This window comes from Dermacentor silvarum, chromosome 1 (assembly GCF_013339745.2).
Source record: "Dermacentor silvarum isolate Dsil-2018 chromosome 1, BIME_Dsil_1.4, whole genome shotgun sequence".
In the NCBI taxonomy this organism is placed as follows: Eukaryota; Metazoa; Arthropoda; class Arachnida; order Ixodida; family Ixodidae; genus Dermacentor; species Dermacentor silvarum.
This window is the reverse complement of record NC_051154.1, coordinates 308,021,878-308,036,032: the sequence shown is the minus strand read 5'-3', so window position 1 is coordinate 308,036,032 and position 14,155 is coordinate 308,021,878.

Genomic DNA, 14,155 nt, shown 5'->3' with positions numbered 1-14,155 from the left:
CTTTCGACTCCAGCCTCCAAGACGCTGCTCATATTTGGACTCATCCCTTTGGACTCTATTGTATCTGGACGTTCAAGTCAACAGTGAACCTGTCACCATTGGAAGTAACATCAAGGGCCAGAATCCTCACAGGGCATGTTTCTGAAAACTAGAACCGTGACTTATTTATTGATGGGACTAACTTTTGTTTCACCATTTTTTGCTTGCATGTGTGTCATGGCTTCGTCATTTCTCTTTTGAGAAAGACGGACAAAAGATGGATTATTGGTCTGCAAGATGCCCACGCTAAGCCACAAGAAGCTCAACTGTCACCATAATGACAACAGGTCCTCTTGAACTACATGCCTCACCATGAAATGTTTGGAAGTTTACCAGATAGAGGGGTGGAGCCCTATTTGGAAAGCAGCAGTCTACAGTTCTGTATCGTATGGAGCTGGAATAAGAAATTTGACATACAAGCTTAGTTGCTTTTAAGGATGTTTTATGACAATCGGAGAAGTAACATGTTGAGTCCCAACTTGTTTCATCATTATAGCCATGACGACCAAAACAGAAACACTGTAGCAAGCTCCTACTTACTAATGCACAAACTCTGTCATCTGCTCTTTGCAAATCAATTTGATGGGCATTAGTACCACGAAGTATCGCACATGCTCCCTCACAGCGATAATGTGTTACATGAATATGCAAAAAATTTTAAAACGATCAAAAGGGCTCAATGCAATTTTAAGGAAATTATACTTCATGTTGAAAGTACCCTCAGGGCCACGTGGCATTAAAGGGGGGCGTGGTTACAAAGTAGTAGAGCAAAAGAAGCAAGTGCAGTGAGTTCTTGTAACATAATGGTTCTCCTGATTATACAATGTTAGCTAATGTTTTGGAAAAAAGTTTGTTATCTGTGATGGCTACGATACTTGGTGGTTCCTTTTCTGAGATGTGCGGTGGATGAAAGATTGAAAGAAAGACTTCGTGTTACATGAATCAATTCCTACCTTACGTCGATGATCGACGCAGTTTGAAATGCACTGACGCCGCAGTATGAAGTCGTCATGAAGTGTGGTGTGATGGAAAATTTTATGAAATAGCAAAGGACGGGCGACTGTGCGGCGATTAGCTAGTGGAATAAGTGCTAGGTTAGTCTTAAATGACTTTATCCTTGCGGTACGGTTATACTTAGAAAGAATGAAACGAGTAGAGTTATGTTGTACTAGTTCAAGTGAAGTAATAAGATTAACGTGACAGGGACCCCATATTGCTGATGCATATTCAATTTTCAAGCGAATTAGAGCATTGTAAGGTTGTAGTCTTAAAGTCGGCAGTGCTTTGGAAAAGTTGCCCCATAAGTAGCCGAGCATGTCATTAGCATTGTTTATGACGTACTCTATATTAATGGTCCAATGTAAGTTATTTGCAATGTGTACACCAAGATATTTATATGACATGAGAAAAGACAACGTTCTTAAGATAGTAATCGCTAGGATTAGAATTAGATCGGGATACGCGCATTATTTCAAATTTGTTGAAAGGCTCATGTACAGTTTGCATGAAATTAATAACTAGGCTAGCCCTGCACCATAAGAGATAGTTAGAAAGGGCAAGTTCACACAACCGGCCTACTGAACACTTCTCAAACATGACAAATCACTAAAAACAATTTTTCTTTACCTTCAAACTGATGACAAACCTGAGCACAGTGTATTCCCAAAAAGCTTTTGAAATATATTGGAGCAAGTTTGGCTTAAGCATTCAGCCAATCAACAGTGGACGAGCAAGGGACGCCTCGTTCAACGAACGAGGCGTTTAGAAGTGGCGCTGTGTGTTAAATACGTTATAGGAGAACAGATTCGAGCAGAATGCACGTAAAGTGCGCAAGTATCCGCCTTCGAAAGCCGAAATAGACAACAAAAATGCGGCAAAACCCCGAACAGTTTTGAGACAATCATTAAATAATGGAGGAACGCGATACCATTCAAAGATTTCTTATTGCTCTCACGCCTCCCGGCAACTCCAGCTTATGTAACCAAAATGTTTACCGGAAAACGCTGGCGGCGACTGGCGGCGAACGCTATGGACGAAGGCGAGCTTTCTAGTAGAAAGGCGGCCTCTTAAGTGGGTCAATCCCGGAGATAATGTACAGCCGCGCCAAAACAAATTACTTCATTTTCAGGTTTCCGTTATCGTTTCGCACGTTTAATATTTCAGTATGAGTAGATTTAACCTAAAAGGCATGAGCTGTCGGTGTTTTGTTTCATGACATTTGTTTGTGGGCTGTCATTCTCAAAATTCCGAGGAATAACGTTGTCAAGAATATAAGACAAGACATGAGCAAGTTAAGTGATAGAATGGTGTGGTAATAGAACCCGCATATATCGCGTGTCATATAGCAAGGCATGGCATATACATATACCTAAATATAATTTTGGCTCACGGACAACTCCCCGCACGCCGACCCCGGCTTTTCTGCGACGCGGGGACCTTAATGCTATCGCGGTAATAAAAGAACTGGACAAGCACTAGGACAAGCTCCAGTTATGGTGTAGCGGTAGCATCTCTGCCTCGTTGCGGTCCCGGGTTCGACTCCCCGACGCACTTATTTTTCGAGGCAGTTTCTCGGAGCCGTCGAAACGCCTAGACGCTGCCCTCAGCGCAGATCGCTATCAAGATATGGCGCGCGTGGCCGCGAAATACGCAGTTGGTGCTTGAGTATAACGCCGCCCCCCCTACCCCCGGAATCTAGCACGCGAGAGAAGACGGCGTGCTTCCTTCCCGCTTTCCTCCCTTGGGCGCGCGAGGTTGAGCCGCGATCATCGGCTCCCCTCGCTCGCTTTCACTCTCACATGCAGCATACGGCGTGCAGCGACGGTGTTATCGCCCTTGGACTTTTACGGAGCATCACGACTATGACGACGCCGACGGCAGAAATGCGCCTGGGGTGTCCATTATTTGATCGCAATAAAAAAATATGTGAATTGGTATCTATCCCAGGTACCTAGCACTACAATCGGAAAGTTTCCCGCAAAGGTAACAAAACCGCCTTTTTGCGATCATTTCTGTATTTGCGATATTAAACTCTTACTGCCATTTGCTCAGGATTCTGCCACACAATTTTTCACAATTTCGTCGTTTCTAAATATTCATCATTTTGTTCTTTACCTATGTTCTACTCCTAACTGTGGTCTATAAGATATTGAACATAAACAGTCACTACATGTTTCGTTAGAAAAGCGAGCCTTCTGCCGCGTTGCAACTACCAACCACGTGAGGTATTGCACATATATTCTCCATCGCGTTTGCGCAGAACCCCATCTAAACAGCATACGCTGCTTTTCGTAGACGAATTGCATCAATGTAGACGTGTGAATATAAGGACGCAGCCAAAACTCTCCTAAACGTATGCAGAACTACGAAGGTCTCATAGGCCTTCACTCACGCTACGAATGTTTAAGTATTTATTAGGGATCAGTATTATTGCACGATTAAATGTTTTTTCCGAAGAAGTTTCAGAAAAGAAAGTCTTTGAGCGACGAAGCAAACGGTAAAAAGGTCCTTCGCGTGTCTTCGCCAATGAAAACTGGGGTGGACTTCAACAGCGGCCAGCGACTGTGACGACTTGCGTTTCTCTGCTTCGGTTATTTTACGTTTCTATTATTAGTGAATCGCCGTTTCAACTTTGATATCCTCGTAATTGCGAAATACTCCTACACCAGGCGCGTAGCCAGGGGGGGGGGGGTGCTGATGGGGCTTCAGCCCACTCCCCCCCCGAAATTTTTTCGTGCTGGCGTGCACCGCCGACCAAAACTACCACCGACGCCGGCAATCATGCTGGCTTTTGTCTACAATGTCCTTTTCACGCTCGAAAAGACATTTCGGCACGAACATTGCGAACTCGGGCTGGATTTCGTGACAACGCCCTTGCATCTGGAGTCACGTAACGCAAGGAGCCCCATCCGAGCACAAACTTTCAACGGCTTTTCGATAGCTAGCGGGCGCGTTGCGGCATCTCGCAGCGGCCGCGGAATAAACGGAGCGCATGGATTTCAATTACGAAACTTTATGGGTATAAAGTTCTCATAAACTTTTGACGCGAAAGGTGCGCTGACATTTCCAAAGGCATGCTTTAAAAGATTTTCAATTCTAGAACTTTATGGGGTTAATGTTCTTATAAACTTGGGCCAACATGCGCGCACTGGAACGCTCGTGTCCAAGCTGTTCCATAAATGGAAGCGCGCGCTCGCAATCTCCCACACACACGAAAATACTAAATATCACCGTTACTGTCAGCTAGCAGCTGATAATTTTCTCCAAACATTTTGAGGAAGCGTGCCCAATGTGATGTATCAGCTGGACCAGGGCAGGCAAAGTAAAATATGAGAAAACAGAAGAAAGTGAACGGCCTATTATTCAGGATTTTTTTTTTTTTTTTGCGGGCGACAAGGTCTGGCTCTCCGTGGCCACAGTGACAGGGGCCCTATGGATTTAAGCAATGCCCCTGCTGAAAATACAGGCATTTTCAGAGTGCCTATTCGCATGCGAGCTGATTGTGGAGATACATATCTGAAGAACCATTTGGAAAGTTGCTCCAGTATTGCCTCGCATTTAAGCCCAGACGCACAAAACCAAATTATAGAATTTGTGGTGACATTATCAAAGAAAGCTTAGATTCAAAAGCAGGCTGCTTCTCCATACTTCCTGACAAAACGACGGACATCGCTGGAATCGAACAGCCTACTGTTTCTGCAAGGTACCTAAACAAGTATGCCAACGACATCAAGGGAGTGTTTTAGGTTTTATCACCGGAATAGATGCCCATCTCTCACTGCGACAGCGGGTTCTATGTAAATGTGTAAAGACTGCTGCAGCTTATAGTCACCCTTCCAGTGACCACTGCCAGCGCAGAGAGAATATTTTTTTAACAAGAGTTTACTAAAAAAACTACTTGCGCTCTACAATGTCTGTGGAACGCATGGTTAGGCTGGCGCTTCTATACACCCACAGAGACGTCGGCATCAGCGTGTCCGAAGTCATTGACCGCTTCGCTCAACTTTCCCGCTGAGAGTAGTTTGTCCTTAAGATAGCGAAGCAGCAAAAATAATGCAAGTAAAAAGCACTGTTCCTTCAGGTCCATAAGTTCTTAATTATGAAAAGGTATGACCGTTCATTAGCTTTTAAAACCGCAGAAATTTTCGCCATTTATTCTAGCAGTTAGCATCATTATCAGAATTATCACGCGAATACAAAAATTACGAGGATACCAATAACCAATTTTGACCGACCTCGCTCACTGAAAGCCCGGCCCACGTGGCGTTCGCCAAAAACACACTCGGATATAGATAGTTTTCATGTGACGTCACGGAAGCAGCTCCCACCGTTCTAGTACCTAAAGATGGCGGCTACGATGACGTCATTGCACCGTCTTATCACGCGCACTCTGTTTTACTTTTTGACGGCGACTGTTTTTCACAGTTCTATCACTGTTATCGCTTTGAAGTGCGACGCAAGACGCGCCTGTCGTGTTTTAATGCTGTCATGTTTCTTGATTACGCCGCTTCTCGACCTGCTGGTACCTTAAGATGGCATCCGCGATGACGTATGTGCAAACTATCTATTGGGTAGTTCAACTTACCGCATCATCTGTGGCCTTCGTTTGTCCTTTTCTTTCCTTTTCAGCTACCTGATTTTATTTCTTTTTTGAAACGAAGGAATAGCCTCCTTTAATTTTGGGTGCAGAATAATTGTTGGCGTTGTGCAGGCAGTTAAATTACTCATTTTGGGACTGATATATGCATTATTCCTCTATTATTCTACCAACATGGCACTGTCGCGACCGCTGCATGGCCCAAGTACATATCACCATTTCGGCGATCATAGTTATGTTCTTGCCTAAATCATCTGTCTTTCTGTGCGCAAAGTTTACTATCTGTGACTGAGCAACATGTTTATTTGTCTTGTTTGATGCATTATATACACTGACGTTTGCTTAAATACGTAGATTTATTGGAGACTCATACGTATTCTTAAATATCTTATTGCGAGGTTTTGTGTATACAAGCAGTGAACTTTGTTTCCAGCGACTCTTTTTTTGCCCTTTAGCGAGTTGTATCTTCGCATTTGTATATTCCATTCTGTCTTCGCATTTCTAATATATATTTTGCAGAACTCCCACTTTTTATTTGTACTCACTGCTGCGAGTGTTATCTCGGTGTAATTACAATACACGACACTTACAGCTGCTCCTGCGCAATCGATTACAACGAGGGATAGCATCATTGAGGTTTCTTCCTGGCCGTTGCATATGTAGAAAAATGTAAACAAGGTTCTTGAATGAAAAAGATTCATCAAAATATTTGTCCTGAACTTATTCATTTCATGGCCTTTACGTTTTTCATATAAGCTGCATGCACTGCTTTGCTGGTTTAGAACTGATATTGACCCTTTTCGCGGCGATCCCGTGGGCGCTGCCATATTTGATCACGTGGTGACGCGTCCATTGCTTGCCTCAACTGCCTCCGTTGCCTCCTTGTTTACAACGAAAGTGTATGACGCTGGCGCGGCTTAGAAAACCTGTTTTCGGAGATATCGTAGACGGTGACTAGGTGGACGACACGAAGCTTTGATCACCTGCAGCTTCAGAGAATATGCAAAAGCGCTTTCGGAGCTGATTAAGCTATGCCCAAACGGCGCAAGCAGTGTATATGGTGCTTCTTCTAAAAGTGGGTATAAATATGCATTTCAAGCTTTGCGATTATGAATTCAGTCAGGATGAGTGTATTTTGCTCTTTGTTCTTTATTCGGCAAATATTTTGAAGCAGTGGCTTGTCAGTTTCTGACTCAGTGAAGTTCCTCGGTGCGGCCACTATCTGATTATTTTCTGCCCAATCGCTCGCGGGTGTGCCCAGTTCCGAATCCAATAGATTGGTTCTTGCTGCGCACAAGGCTTGCAACGTAGCTGTTTTGTGCATTGCAATACCTTGTAGCAAATATATATTATAGCTAGTAACCTGCTTACTCTTGTGGACCGTCACGGAATATTCAGCTTCGACCATTGGTGCGCCATAGGTGTAGTCCGTCATTTATTGTGTGTATACAGTGCGCATATATTCAAGTGTGCGTCCATTCACTTATTCTTGGTACGTCGGCGATAGAGTGGGCGTAAGTTTTCCTGCCATTTGGACAGATGTGTATAGATAACGTGAGCGAAACTTACTATGACAGGAAGCGGCGCTACTCCCTTTGTCATTGTTTAACGAGTGGTACTCTTGCCGACGTTCTGGGGATGAAGCCCTTTCTTTGAAGGTTAGCGATACAAGGCTGGCGGATGAGCAAATTTCTGTATCCTCAAGGAAAGCCGTACATCACGAAGTGCCGGTAACACGTTCGGACAGTTACAGCAGCGGTCCGCGAACTTCGCCACACAGATTCATTCTATTCCTTAACATGCCAGTCACTATTTTTGCAGCCAACTACTGCACATGTCTCCAATCCACATTATTCAATCTAGCATGATTGGAGCACAGTGTGTTAGCGAAAACTCAGTTGCATTTCCAACAGCTGATCACACAGAAGCAAGGTAGAAGCGGTAATGGTTTAGTATTCGTGCGCGGTCGCTGAGGAGAGGTATGGCGTGCCGCCGTGAGCGCCATCTCGTTTCTCTAAAACAAGCTGCTCCGCGAAAAGGGTCAGTAGTTCTAAAGTTCATGTGATGTTTTCTTTACTTATTAATTAGACAAAAAAACACGGAAGCATTGATCTCAGTTATTTCTTCCACAATTTGTGGGGCATACGAATATATTCTTTTATTAAAACATACATATTTTAATGGACAGTGCATAGCGTTGAATAATTCGTTTGCAGCATCTAATATACAATGAAATTGGCAATGCAGTTATCATTCATGCATTTGATCCCACGACAAATTCTATAAGGACGAGGCCGCGCTGCAACCTGAGCCCCACCCCGAACAAAATTTCTGGCTACGCCACTGTCCTACACGGATGCATTTGCACCAATCACCTAACGGGATCGATGGCGGAAAGTAATTGTATCATTGGTCTATTTGCGAGAAGCACACGTAGTCATGCTATGGCGTCGAGGGGCGCCGATAGGAAAGCGTTTTTCTCGCTGTGAAAGCGGGCATCAACGCCATGGAACCAGAGACGGAAGTTGTTATAGCAGTAATGAGCAGTTTTGAGCGCTGACGCGAGGGAAGCATGTATGAAAATTACTGCATCTCCCGCTAAAGGTAACCATGTGTGGATGCGAAGCAGCGGGGAGATGGTTAGCTTGAGCGGGAGATGGTTTCGCGGCAGCGGCCCGAGAGCTCATTGCGGCGCTGCACAGGAGAGAGAATGAGGCAGCGCGCTCCGTCATTTTCATACCGCGGAACTACCGTGGCGCCCCCAGCGGAGTATGCAGCTTGAGCGGGAGATGGTTTCGCGGCAGCGTCCCGAGCGCTCATCGCGGCGCTGCGCAGGAGAGAGAATGAGGCGCGCGCGCTCCGTCATTTTCATACCGCGGAACTACCGTGGCGCCCCAGCGGAGTATGCAGCTGTCGCACCATCTGTCGCGCGCGCCGCTACGGATTCCTAGACGAGAGAAAGGGGGGAGCGTAGGAGAGGAGAGAGAGGGGGAGCGGACGCACATGTGCTGTGGGGGTGTGGCACGCGGGCGCCGCTCCGTAGAGTATTCCTAAAGGAGAGAAATGGGGGTGCGTAGGAGAGGAGAGAGAGGGGGGGAGGGGACGCGCATGAGCTGTGGGGGTGTGGGACGCGGGCGCCGCTGCGTACAGGATTCCTAGAGGAGAGAAAGAGGGGAGCGTTGGAGAGGAGAGAGGGGAGGGGACGCGCATGCGCTGTGGGGGTGTGGGACGCGGGACAACAGACAGAGCCGCCGGCAAGAAATGCTGCGCGTTTAAAATACCGAATTCCATAAAACCACTGCCCAATCTGTCTAACATAACTGTCAAAAAAGTTGTAGGAAGACGTCCGACGAATACCTTTAGCCACATCCTTTGCACAAACGTGTTACTTATTAACACTTTGAACCCCAAACAAAGTTGCATAGAAGCTGCCTTTAGAATGCTTCGCATAACATCGATTCCCACAATGCTTGGAATGTGTACAATTTTGTCCATGTTGTAATTATCAACCTAGCTTAAATTGCCGCCCTCTTTAGCGCGCCTTCATGTGCCGTGTCACTACGTCTAGCTTACTTCAGACAGGAATAGCTATAAGCTTCTCACAACAGCCGCAGAATGATTGTCCAGTTCAAGAGCATGCAAGTTTATTTTTCCTTACTACTTCTAGAACAACTAATTGTTGGGCTAGTTGGTTTCGCATTGCTGAACAAGTAAATTAACGCAATAATAGACACAGACACAAGAAAAGAAGACTAAGACAAGCGCTTTGTTTTCCTTGTGTCTGTGTCTTTTATTGCGCTAATTTACTTGTTCAGCTACCTGTCCTTAGTGTTTGCCATGCCTGGAGTAAACGTAATTACAGTTTTTATATTTAGTTCTTCCACATATAGTGGAAGAACTTTTTGGCAGTGGCGGTGTTTTGGCAGTGGCGAAGCATCTAGAAACACGTCTGATTGCGTGTACACTGCTGTTGCAGGCTGTTGCAGTTGCCGCATTGGAACCGCATTGGAGCCGTGCTGACTTCAACCGTACCTGAGCATCTTCGGATCTACTGCCTTCCTGTGGGCACTCTTATCGTCACCGTTTTTCGACGAAATCTGCTCGACCGTGCCCCGCTTCTAGCTTCGCGACTCTGACGGACACTATCTGCGCAAGCGCAGTTCGACGCATCCCAGCCTGATATAGTGGGGGCGTCTCCCAGTCAGCGGTCTTTTGGCAGTGGCGGAAGCATCTAGAAACACGTCTGATTGTGTGTACACTGCTGTTGCAGGCTGTTGCAGTTGTCGCATTGGAACCGCATTGGAGCCGTGCTGACTTCAACCGTACCTGAGCATCTTCGGATCTACTGCCTTCCTGTGGGCACTCTTATCGTCACCGTTTTTCGACGAAATCTGCTCGACCGTGCCCCGCTTCTAGCTTCGCGACTCTGACGGACACTATCTGCGCAAGCGCAGTTCGACGCATCGCAGCCTGATATAGTGGGGGCGTCTCCCAGTCAGCGGTCTTTTGGCAGTGGCGGCAGCGTCTGGAAACACGTCTGATTCTGTGTACACTGCTGTTGTAGGTTAGTGATTTTTGGCATATTCTTGTACTGCTGCAGTTTTCTCTTATTTAAGCTGTCGCTGCTGCCACTGCTGCCATTGCTGCTATGGAATGATACCACAGGCTTAACCTGTAGTTGCTTTGCAGAACTTTCTAGCTCCTGGTTCTTTTTTTGTGTCTGCTTGTGCCTTCACTACACTATGCCCGACACGTGCTTATCGTGCCAGTCACCTGTACAGGATGAAGGGTCTGGGAAACGTAGCGAGTGTTTACACATGTACCACTTCGGGAGGTGTGCTGGCTTGTTAGAAAAATCGTACAAATCCAAATCGGAAATGGCCAAGAAGGCCTGAAAGTGCGTGACATGTAAGAGCATGGGCCCACGGGGTAGTCGCAGCGACGATGAAGTAGACGTGCATTCAGTTCTTGCATCGATCAACGAGAAATTGAGGGCTTGCCGGCTTTAATAGGAAAAGTAAATAGCATGGAACAGTCGGTTCAGTTTCTATCCCAGAAATTCGATGAATTTCAAGAAAAGATAACTAAGCAAGACACTTAAATCAAGGGGCTAACAAAAAGGGTGACAGAATTGGAAGAAAGAGAAAAGGTACGTGCATCTGCAGAATGTGACCTTATACGGCAGGTGAATGATCTTGAGTTCCGAAGTAGGCGGCTTAACTTGGAAGTTCACGGAATCCCTGTTGTGGAGGTTGAAAACCTGATAACCTCCCTAAATGAAGTGGCTGATAAGCTTAAAGTAGCTCAGCTTACAAAGACTGATGTCGCATCCGTGCATCGGCTGCTCGCTAAGCAAGGCAAAGTACCGGGAATTATCCGCTTCACAAAACAAGAGACCAGAGACGCATTGCTAAAGAAAAAGTACACCCTTACTGGCGACAACCCTCAAATTTTCTTTCAAGAAATCCTGACTCGGCACAGCAGGGAGCTTCTACGGGCTACGAAAGAAGCGGCAAGGCAAAAGGGTTATAAGTTTGTTTGGCACGTCAATGGCAAGGTCGTTGTTCGGAAGACCGAGGGAGCTCATGCAGTTCACATTAAGGATAAGGATGATCTTGAGGAGCTCTAAACAGTGCAATACGTTGGTTGCAATACCTGAAGGATGTATGATGAAGTGCAGTATTACTTACCAAATGATCTAAATGAAATTGTCGCAACATTTACTACAGCCTCCATAAAATGTATCCACCTAAATACGCGATCTGTGAAAAACAAAACGTTGTGCTTGGAGGAGCTGCATACCGAATTTTCTTTTCAATTTTCGGTGATCATGTTAACCGAAACATGGAGCACTTCTGAAAGTGATATATTTAGGTTGCCTAATTATAATACTTACTATTTAAACAGGTCGCACTCTCGAGGGCTGGAGTAGCATTGCTGATTGCAGATGACGTTGAATGTCAAATCCTTCATTCTTATACTGTGCTTTCACCTGACTACGAAATGTTGTCACTATGCACTGATAAGCATGTTTTTTTTGTGTGCTATCGACCACCCACTGGTGATATACCAGCGTTTATAAAGTTCTACGATGAATTCCTTGCGTATGTGGTTCAAAATCATAATTCCAAAACTTGCTGGTGGAGATTTCAACATTGACATGTGTTCGAATAGTCAGTCATCGAATTCTTTGAATATGATTATATTATTGAACGGTTTTGCCAACCTAATCACCACGCCTACTAGGGTTACGCCTCAAGGCCAGTCAACTCTGGATTTATTTATCACTAACTCCTTACAATCAAACATTAAATCCGGAGTCTTATCTTGTTCCATCAGTGACCATTTGCCGGTGTTTGTGTGCTGAAATCAGCGGATTAAGAGGAAAAAAGTTCCCACCACTGACATGCCAATTAATTACAGACTCAACTCTGACATCTTTTTATGATACTCTTTTGACAGTAGTGGGATGTGATAACTAACCTAACAGATGCCAATGAGGCTTACAATATGTTCATTGATATATTATCCCTCCTATACCACAACAGCTTTCCTTCCAGAACACGCAGGAAAAGTAGAAAAACACGGAAACCATGGATTACACCTGATTTACGCGAAGAAATGAAAATGAGGGACAAGCTATACCAACATTTCCTCCACACGCCATCAACAGATGACCTTGTCATATTTAAAAAGTATCGAAACAAGTTAACTAAGAAGTTACGGCATGCACGCACAGCATACTACTCGTCTTTCCTAGACATCGAAAGCCATAAACACAGCCTACTATGGTCGAGGTTGAACCGACTTTTGAATCGTAGTGATTGCCACACGCCTTTATCGCAGTTACAAATTAATGGCAAAGAATTATCGGGTATTGAACTAGCTGATGCATTCAATAATTTTTTCACAGATATGGCTAGTACTCACGCTACGACCTGTCATGCTAGTAAATGTTAGCACTAACAATGAGAACACAATATACCTTCAGCCTGTCACAACGGATGAAGTTGTGTCAGTTATAAAAACCTTAAACAATAGCAGTAGTTGTGACATTGACGGTTTTCAAGTGTGCCCAATTAAACATGTAGTTGAAATTATTGCCCCAACACTCACCCATATTTTTAACATGTGTCTGGAATCGGCAATTTTTCCAGTGAAAATGCAGTCTGCGAAAGTAATCGTCCTATATAAAAAAAGGAGATCGTAATGACTTGGGAAATTACAGGCCGGTATCCATTTTACCAATCTTTTCAAAGGTGTTTGAAAAAATTTTGCATTCAAGGATGACAAAGTTCATTGAAAAACATAACCTGCTAACACCACACCAATTTGGTTTTCGTAAGAAAAAATCAGTCGAGTTAGCATTAGTAGAGCAGAAAGAATATATATATTATCAGAGTTTGAAAACAAAGCTATAGTTTGGTATTTTCGTAGACTTCTCTAAGGCCTTTGATTTAGTTGACCATAACATTTTATTGGAAAAATTAAACTATTATGGAATACGAGGGCAGGGATTATCTCTTGTCAAATCTTACTTATCTAATAGAACACAAATTGTGAAAATCGACACTTTTACTTCTAAGCCTAGAGCTGTCCAGTGTGGAGTGCCACAGGGAAGTATTCTAGGGCCTTTGCTTTTTAATATCTATCTGAATGATATCGTCAATATTAACTCTCAGGCAAGGTTTATTAATTATGCGGACGACACGAGTATTTTTTTTCACTGGTAATAATATTCATGTTCTTATAGAACAATTTAACAATGCAATAAAATACTTAGAGAAATGGTCGAGAGTGAATTTAATGAAGATAAATGCAAACAAAACAACAGCAGTTATATTCAGACCGAAAAACAAGCAAATACCTCCCCATCAAGATATTGTATTATACTCAAGGAGTATTGAAATAGTCGAGACTTTCAATGTCTAGGTGTCATCTTTTCAGCGAACATGTCATGGGACAATCACGTCAAATATGTTCTAAGCAAAATAATTAGAATAACTGGTGTAGTAAGGCGTATGAGATACATTCTTCCCACACGTATTAAACTCTTGCTGTACAATTCACTTTTCCAATCACATTTAAACTATTCCCAATTAGTATGGGGTAACACAACATCCACCAATCTAGAACATATTCACCTGTTACAGAAGTATCTCCGCCACGCATATAACGCTTCCTACACAGCATCGACAATAACCTTTTTTTATAACTCTGGTGTGATCCCAGCTCACAATCTCTACAGATATCGTCTGAGTCATGTATATAAACTGGAAATCTATCGAAATATCAGCAACCTGCGTACTCTAGCCCAACTCCAGAGAAAAGCTCCAAATTACATTACAAGACACTTTGAGGATTGGTTAGTACCAACACCACGTTCAAACTATGGGAAACAAAGCCTTAAATACGTAATACCAACACTGTTAAATTACTATAATTCGATCCAATTTGATCTTTTTACATCATCATCCAAGGAACTGAAACTGATGTATACGATTTCCATGTAATATCCGG